The 9,138-nt window shown below is 45.5% G+C and overlaps 1 protein-coding gene across 1 annotated transcript in view; it reads left to right on the top strand.

The window, feature by feature from the left end:
• Positions 1-7,906: 7,906 nt before the first annotated feature.
• Positions 7,907-9,138, top strand: part of Fam170b (family with sequence similarity 170 member B) — a 6,956-nt gene continuing 5,724 nt past the window's right edge. Inside the window, exon 1 of the mRNA XM_090346761.1 lies at positions 7,907-7,991. The gene's annotated coding sequence lies outside the window, so the exon portion shown is untranslated. The remainder of the gene's footprint in view (positions 7,992-9,138) is intronic.

Raw genomic sequence — 9,138 nt, forward strand, 5'->3', positions numbered from 1 at the left:
TCAGAGATGGAACTCAGGCCCTGAGTTCAAGCCCCAGGACTAACATGCATGAGCACATGCATGGACGTGCGCACACAGGAACACACTTGCAGAAGAGTTTTGCCATTCTGCTGTCCAGAATGGGCTGGGTCCTCATCTATTAGAGTGCTTTTAATACCAAAGCTATTGAGGAATGCTGAGAAATAGAATGGTAGGAGTTGGTGTTCTCCCAGTGAGATCTGTAGACCACAAAGATAAATCAGAATATGTCTATAGATTGTTTTTTATATGTTCCTGAGTTAGCAACTTGACCCTTACACTCAGACATGTGTGTGATGGTGAATCTTGGGTGAAGGTGAACTTGACTGGACTGAGAGACACCTAGGAGACAGATGAGGCACACCTGTGGGTGTGTTTATGCGGGCCTTTCTAGGGAGGATTAGATTATGAGGGCTATGATCTAATTATTTAGATTTATTTAAATTAGTCAGTCATTGAGGGCTTACAAACTTGAATATGGAGGAAGTGGAGCTGAGGAAGGTGGAGACAAGTTGGAGGAAGTGAGTCGCTGAGGTGTGTCATGGAAGGGTATGTCTGGTTGTCCTATTTGCTTCTGGGCTGCCAGGAGCAAAGGACATCTACATGTCCTTCCTCCATGTGGCCGTGTCTTGTTTGGCGTGGGCCTAAACTTTAGCAATGGAGACACCTGACCCTGTGCTGAAACCTCGGAAATCATGAAGTAAAAGTAAATCTTTTAGCTCAGTGACCGTGGCTCACATCTGTAATCCTAGCTATTCAGGAGGCTAAGTTCTGAGGGTGGAGGTTCAAAGACAGTCCAGGCAAGAAAGTCTATGAGACTCTTATCTCTAACTAACCCTCACCCCCCCACCAAAAAAAAGCCAAAGCAGAGCTGTGACTCAAGTGATAGAGCACTATCTTTGATTAACAAAGCTCAGAGACAGCACTCAGGCCCTGAGTTCAAGCCCCAGGACCCCAGCACCAATAATGATAATGATGGTGGTGATGACGAAGAATAAATTAACTGTTCTCCCTATTAAGATTTTTTTCTCAGGTCTTTGTCATCGTGATTAAACCTAACACAACAGCTATTAATATTTGGCGGAAGGCCTTTAGATGGTAATTATAATTCAATGAGGTTGTGGGGTGAGGCCTCACAGAACTGGCTTAGAAGCAGGAGGGAGACTCTCTAAGCAATCACACCTGTGTGTTGCCCCATGTCATGCTGCTGCAGGAAGGCTCTCACTGGATGCTGTTCTTATGTTCATGGATTTTCCCAGCCTCCAGAGCCAAGAGCCAAATTATCTTCTGTTCCTTATAAATTACCAGAGAATATGCTAAGGTATAGTAAATAAAATTATTTTCCATATTATTTTCTAATTAGCCACATATAATTCTCAGGAAATCTCTCAGACATGTTTTAGTTTTATCTCAATCTCTTATTGGCGTGTGTGTGTTTGTGCACGCGTGTGCACGTGCGTGCATGCGTGTGTGTGTGTGTGTGTGTGTGTGTGTATGTGTGTTTCTTCTGCTCAAGGCTACTGCTATACATCTTGAGCCACAGCTCCTCTGTTTCAGGCTTTTTTGCTTGTTAATATGGAGTCTCAGACTTTCCTGCCTGGCTTGACATTCTCAGATCTCAGTCTCCGGAGTAGCTGGGATTACAGATGTGAGCCATCAGTTCCCAGCACCCAGCAGTTTTTCACAGAAAATAGAAACAACCCGTGGTACCTGGGGCACCAAGAAAAGGCTGAGTGCCTCCTCGTAATTGATGTTCATTCCAGGATGCCATCATGGCTTCTCTGAGACAAAGTGAGAGCACACATTCAATGTGAGGCCCAGGGGACATAGCATGGCCTGTCGCCTGTATGCCTGTAGAGAAACACAAACCTTTCTCTACCCTACCTCACACACTTCCAGAGCTGGACACCTTTCAAGCCAGATGTTCCCCTTTCAAACCCAGTTTCTGTTTATAAGCAGTGAGTCTCTCAGCTAGTCCTCTTCTCCTGCTTCTGTCCCTTCTCCCTTCCCTTGTTGCCTTCATGCAGAGTTCTAAATCATAACGTAATCTGCATTAGCATTTAGAATCGATCTGATTGTCATGATTCCTCGTGCTGTCAAGCCTCAGTGGAAAATGACATGTAAGCCGAAACTCCACAGATGGGCCTCTTAAGAAAGAGAGGGTTGCATTCCACTCGAAGGAGAGTACAAGTACAAAGGCCCTGGGGTATGAATGATTTAAAAAGACAGTTTGGCTGGAGCAAAATAAGCGAGAGAGAATTCTCAGAGGTGATAATAGAAAGTCAAATAAAGGACAAAGCACTTTCATCATTAGTGTTACTTTTCCTGCTGGCTCTGAACTCGACAGAGCAGCAACATTTGTTCACGTTTTTATTCCTGTGCCTAGTTCAGTGCCTGGCAGATGGTGGGCGCTGAGTCTTTATGCGGGGGGCGGTGAGATAAATGCCTCCAACTTTGCATCTGGGTCCAGTGGCCAGCAGTTCTTTAAATGCATTGTGTGTTACTCTCGCTCCCAAAGTCCCCATTTCTGTCTAGTTCATTGCTTCTCAACAAGGTGTGTGTGTGTGTGTGTGTGTGTGTGTGTGTGTGTGTGTGTGTATTTGTGAGGCTTCAACTCAGGGTCTGAGCACTGTCCCTGGCCTTTCATGTTCAAGGCTAGCTCCACTTTTTGGTATTTAATAAATGATAAATGTTTCACAGAGTTTCCTGCCCAGGATGGCTTTGAACTGTAATCTTCAGATCTCAGCCTTCTGAGTTCCTAGGTTTATAGGTGTAAGTCACTGGTGCCCTGCCCAGGTATAGTTTTGTACCAGGTCAAAGTTGTAATATCTGGAGACTGTGTGTAAATGTGTGGGGGGGGAGTGTTGGGGGGAGAGTTAGGGAGAAAGGGAAAGATGTGGAACCCAAGGTCTGTTAAGTGCTAACAAATGCTCCGCTGCTGAACTATACCTCTTTCCTAGGGACAGTTTTGCTAGTCACAAGTGACCAAGAGGCAACCAGATGCACCTGGCTTCCCACAGTAGCTCCTCACAGAAGAGTGTGAGATTGTGTGCACTGCGCTGTCACTAGTGTCAGTGTCACTCGTACAGGGCTATCTTATTGTCTGTGAGCATCACTTTTGGAAGTGAGTTGTTCCTAGGGTCCAACAGCTTATGTTTTAGGGATCTTGTTCTGGGCTTCTCCAAACCTCTTTGATGAGATTCATACACTTTGCCTTGAAATTGTTTCTGTCTTCTCACTGGAAGTGACAGCATTTTCATACAGGTTGACTATCTCTCATTCCATACCAACCCTGTGATCCAAAATGCTCCAAAATCTGAAATCATTTCACAAGCTGACATGACACCACATGTGCAAAACTCCACGCCTGGCTTCCTATCGGGAAACAGATGAATTTCACAGAGTATCTGGAGTTTTATGTGGAAGGTGCATATAAAAGAGAAAAAAATTCCTAGCCAGGTGCCAGTAGCTTACACCTGTAATTCAAGTCAGAAGGATGCTATCTGAGGATCATGGCTCGAAGCCAGCTGAGGCAGGAAAGTCTAAGAGACTCTTATCTCCAGGTGAGCACCAAAAATTTCAGAAGTAGAGCTGTGGAGCACCAGCTATGAGCAAAGCATCTCAGGGAGCACACCCAGGCTCTGAGTTCAAGCTCCAGGACTGTGACACACAAAATATAGTGAACAACAAAAATGATGCAAAAGTAAGGGAATTAAAAGAATAAGCAGTCAGGTACTAGTAGTTCACCCCTGTAATTCTAGCTACTCAGGAGGCTGAGATCTAAGGATCATAGTTCAAAGCCAGCCCAGACAGAAAAATTTATAAGACTCTTATCTCCAATTAACTACAAAAAAAAAGCTGGAAGTGGAGTTGTTACTCAAGTAGTAGAGCACAAAAGCTCAGAAACAGTGCTGAGACCCTGAGTCCAAGCCCCAGGTAAAGTGTACACCCCCCCACATACACACTAATACTAATACCCAAACAATCTAATTAGGACTTAGGGATAATCTATAAATGTATGTATTGTTTCCCAGCAATAAACTGTCCACACACCTTGTATGTAAGTTAAAGGCTGCACTGGGGGGGGGGGGGCGGTGCTCAATGACTTGGAAATTGAGGTAACTTATTGTCAGTTTGAGGGGTCCTGTATTTTACTTGCCTAGTGAGAGCCTTAGGCCATGTTGACAGAAGAGTCACTCAATACAACTTAGCATCTGCAACCTTGGAAATTGTCCAGGCAGTCTATGGCCAGCCCATGTTGGATACACAGAGGGAAGACACAACCTTTTTTCCCAGAACTTTCTGGAAGGCTCTCGAAGAACACACAGAGGGCTGCTGGGAGGCTGAAGCAGGGTCATGAGGGTGAATGTGCTGGGGCCTTGCTTAGATTCCTCTTCCAAGGAAGCATGTGCTTGGAGGAGATGTGCTGAGCATGCAGGAATCCCATTCAACATTACGTTCTGAGCTAGCCAGTGCTAAGCCGCATGGAGGCGGGCTCTGCCCTACATGGCATGTGCAATCGGCTCAATCCAAAGGCCACAGCCCCTTCCTGCTCCCTGACAACAGAGAAAACTGGGGCAGCTGTGTGGGTGTCCCAGCGTGAGGGCCAAACCCTAGACAGCGCCAAGAAACCCCAGGGGCGGGGGGGAGGAATGGCCTGTGATTAAATCCAAAGCAAAACCAAATCAAAACTGCCATCCACATTTGCTTGTTATTTCCACGTTTCTCTGTGGCTGAGGTTTTCCTTCTGTGGTCTACTGACTTACTTCTTTTTCAAGAGTTACAAGAAACAACAGAAAAAGACCTCAAAAAGAGATAATACCTCTCGATGCTAATCCTCAACTTGTTCCATCACTTTCAGGACTTTCTATGCAGACCTAGCACCACAATAAAGTTACCCTTAATTCCTGCACTGTAAGAACCCCTCTCTCCTCTATTTCAGTTGCCCCTGAGTTACCAAATCTGATTCATCTGAATGAGCCAACACCCATTCCTCTCCCTCCTTTGGGTGTGAGCATGAACGCAGAAACATTTTGGGGAGCCACAGCCTGGAGTCGCTGCCGGAAGGGTTGGGGTTCTACTTTCAGTGTGAAGAGAAGAAGCATGAACTGGGTATTTGTGGCTCACACCTGTAATCCTTCCTATTCAGGAAGCTGAAATCTGAAGGTCATCATTCAAAGCCTCCATACAGGAAAGTCTGTAACACTCTTATAGCCAATAAACTATCAAAATGCTGGGAATGGAGCTGTGACTCAAGTCATAGAGCACCAGCTGGGTGCAAAATGCTAAGGGACAGTGGCCAGGCCCTGAATTCTAGCCCTAGTACTGGTATATAAAAAGGAGGGATGGAGGGAGAGAGAGAGGGAGGGAGAGAGAGAGAGAGAGAGAGAGAGAGAGAGAGAGAGAGAGAGAGAGAGAGAGAGAGAGAGAGAGAGAGGCTTCCCCATTTAAGACATCTTTATAGTGTGACTCAGCCACAAAAATCCCACAATCATAGCCCACGTACCACTTCTAGCTCCTTGGCCAAGTGGACAGGCTATTTCTGGACTCCCAACAGTGTTGGGGTGAATAATTTGGTTGTCCAGGTAGCCTGGCTTAAAGCAAAAGCCAATCTCTGAGGTTAGAAGCAAAGGACAGCAAATGAGCTGGGGAGTGACTCTCATTTCCTGCCGCTCAGGCGGCTGCTCTGCTTCCTGCCTTCTTCTCTGCTGAGAACAGCCTGGGAAGAGCCAGCATTGGAAGAAAAAGCCTGGACTCCAAGGCTTCTCTGGATGAGGTTTGGGGTTTGCATGTAATACATGTTGTGAGCTAGCCAAGTCACATGGAGCTTCAAGAAAAGGACCGTGCTGTCCTTTGGGGGTGTTTGCACGCCACCCCAGCTGGCTGCAGCAGTGAAGCAAGGAATGTTTTGGCAAGATCCAGAGAACCATCTGGACAATGGCAGGAGCTGGGGCGGGGGGTGGGGGGGATGTGGGTGGTCTTGGCTAAATATTTTCATAGAGTAAGAGAATGGCTGGGACTGTTGCTTCCGTGCAATAGAAGCAACCCAGGGTGGATTGAGGGGGAAGGGCAACACAGGCATTTGTGGGGTTCCCAGGAGCTTCAGCACCTCCAGTGCCTTCATTTACCCCTCTGAGCCCTTCTCCTTAGCTATAGAGAGGATTTTCAACACCCCCAAGGTGGGATAATGAAGAGAAATGGAAAGTACATGCTTCAATTCTGAGCACAATTGAAAAAAAAAATGACTCAAAGAACTTTAGAAAATGTGGTATTAAACCAGGCACTGGGGCCCTGGAGTTTGCCTAGTGGTAGAGTGCTTGCCTAGCATGCACAAAGGGCTGAGTTCAATTCCTCGGTTCCATACACACAGAAAAAGCCAGAAGTGGTGCTGTGGTTCAAGTGGTAGAGTGCTAGCTTTGAGGAAAGCCCAAGGGCAGTGTTCAGGCCCTAAGTTCAAGCCCAAGGACTGTCAAAATAACAACAGCAAAAAAAAAAAAAAAAAACAGGCACTGGTGGCTCACACCAGTCACCCTGGCTACTCAGGAGTCTGAGATTTGAAGACTCCTGATTCCAAGCCAGTCTAGGCAGTTGAATCTTAGAAACTCCTATCTCCAGTTAACCAGCAAAATACTGGAAGTAGTGGTGTGGCTCAAGTGGGTAGAGGGCCAGGCATAAACAAAAACAGAACAAGAATTCGAAGGCCTGAGTTCAAGCCCCAAGACTAGCACAACAATAATAAACATTATTTAGTTCAGAAACTGTACGGTGAAAGCCAATTGATGGATGGATTGATTGATTTTTTGGTCAGTTAGGGGGCTTGAACTGTCGACCTGAGCACTGTCCCTAAGCTCTTCAGCTCAAGACTACCGCTCTACTACTTGGAGCCACAGTGTCACTTCTGGTTTTTCAGATGGTTACTTAGAGCAAAAGCCAATACTTAGGATGTAGGTTTGTGATCTAGCTGAGAGCCAGTCTCTCAAATTGTCCTGAAAAAGACTTAATGTTCACTTGGCTCTGAATTCTTTGTGTGGGCCAAAGAGATGCACATAGATAATGGTCAACAAAGGAACTCATTAGTACATATTAAATATTTGCAGGGGATACCAACTCCCACTATGGCTATGTAACAAACGGTCCCCAAACCTTAGCACATAAAAATACGTTTTAGCAGGTGCCAGTGGTTCACACCTGTAATCCTAGCTACTCAGGAGCCTGAGATCTGAGGATCAAGGTTCAAAGCCAGCCCAGACTCTCAAGTCCATGAGAGTCTTATCTCCAATTAACCACCAGAAAACTGGAAATGGCGTTTTGGCTCAAGTGGTAGAGTGCTAGCCTTGAGCTGAAGAGCTCAGGGACAAGGCCCAGGCGCAGAGTTCAAGCCCCATAACTGACTTAAAAAAAAAAAAAGAAAGAAAAAATCACCTACAAATACTTTCAAACATCATGGTTCAGAAATGGAGGGACAAAGGGTGAACAAATGCAGCCGTGATACTTACTAGACATTATGTTGAAAATGAATTATACATCTTGTGGATGGGAAGGAGAGGGAAAAACTGGGAGAGAGCGAGGGAGGGGTGACATTGTCCAAATACTCTTTACCTGACTGATGTAACGGTAACTGCTCTGTATATCATCTTTATAATAACAATAAAAACATTAAAATGATACTTGTTACAGACCTTCAGAACCAAAACAAAAAATGTTGAATTGGTCAATAACTGAAACATCTGGGGGTTGACTGAGATCACCAGAGCTGTTAGCTAGAATCCCTCTTGGCTGCCTTCCAACATGGCGATGACCTCAGAGGAGAGTGGAGAGAAACAGGAAGAAGACACATCATCTTTTATGATGTAGTATTGCCAGTCACAAAGCCACCCTTCTCTGTATTCCAAAATCCCAGCTTCACAATGAGAAATCAGTCCCATGACACTGTCAAAGGGAAGGTAGGATGGATTCAGTGTGGCCATTTTTAGGTAATTCAATCTCCCTCAGCACTCCCTAACCCCTCATCTTTCTCCTCTTCTGACACCAGTGTTCTTCTCATTTAGGACTGATGATTTTCAGATACTCTATGTGCGTGCGTGCGTGCGTGCGTGCGTGCGTGCGTGCGTGCGTGCGTGCGTGTGTGTGTGTGTGTGTGTGTGTGCTGGTATGGGGCCTTGAACTCAGGTATTGGGCACTCTCCTGAGCTTTTTCCCCTCAAGGCTATTGTGCCACTTGAACCATAGCTCCACTCTTGGATTTTTGGTGGCTAATTGGAGATAAGAGTCTCATGGACTGGCCTGCCCAGGCTGAATTTGAACTGTGATCCTCAACTCTCAGCCTCCTGAGTAGTTAGGATTACAGGTCTGAGCCATCAATGACTGGGTTCTATGTGCCTTGTTATACAGATAATATAGCAATTTGGTTTGGGGGTTTTGTGGAGAAGGATAGGATGTTTACTTTTTTTACACAAGTACAAAGCTGTATTTTGTACTTTCATGTCGTGTAAATGTGTCTATTAGTATGTGTCTCTTCTATTATGGAATGTTATTCCATCATTTGGTTATGGTGTAGTTTATATTAAGCCCTTTCTCTCTCTTTCTTTCCTTCCTTTCTCTCTCCCCTCTTCTTTCTTTCTTTCTATCTTTCTTTCTTTTCTTTCTTTTTCTTGTTTGCTCATTCTCTCTTTGTATCAATACGGGGGCTTGAACTCAGGGCCTTGGGATCTACCTTAGCTTTTTTTTTTTTGCCAGTCCTGGGCTTGAGCTCAGGGCCTGAGCACTGTCCTTGGACTTTCTCAAGGCTAGAGCTCTACCACTTGAGCCTCAGCACCACTTCTGGCTTTTTTCTATGTATGTGGTACCCAGGAATCGAACCCCAGTCTTTGTGCATGCTAGGCAAGCACTCAACCACTAGGCCAAAGTCCCAGCCCCATCTACCTTAGCTTTTTTGCTCAAGGTACCCAGTATCCTAAGCCATATTTGTACTTGTAGATTTTTGTCTGGCTAATTGGAGATAAGTCTTACATTTCTTCCTGATCTGACTTCACACTACAGTAGTCAGCTCTCAGCTTCCCGATAGCTAGGGTGACAGGTATGAGCCATCACCTACTACATGTCTCTCTTTGAATGGCACTTT

This window comes from Megascapheus bottae, chromosome 15 (assembly GCF_031878675.1).
Source record: "Megascapheus bottae isolate mThoBot1 chromosome 15, mThoBot2.hap1, whole genome shotgun sequence".
In the NCBI taxonomy this organism is placed as follows: domain Eukaryota; kingdom Metazoa; phylum Chordata; class Mammalia; order Rodentia; family Geomyidae; genus Megascapheus; species Megascapheus bottae.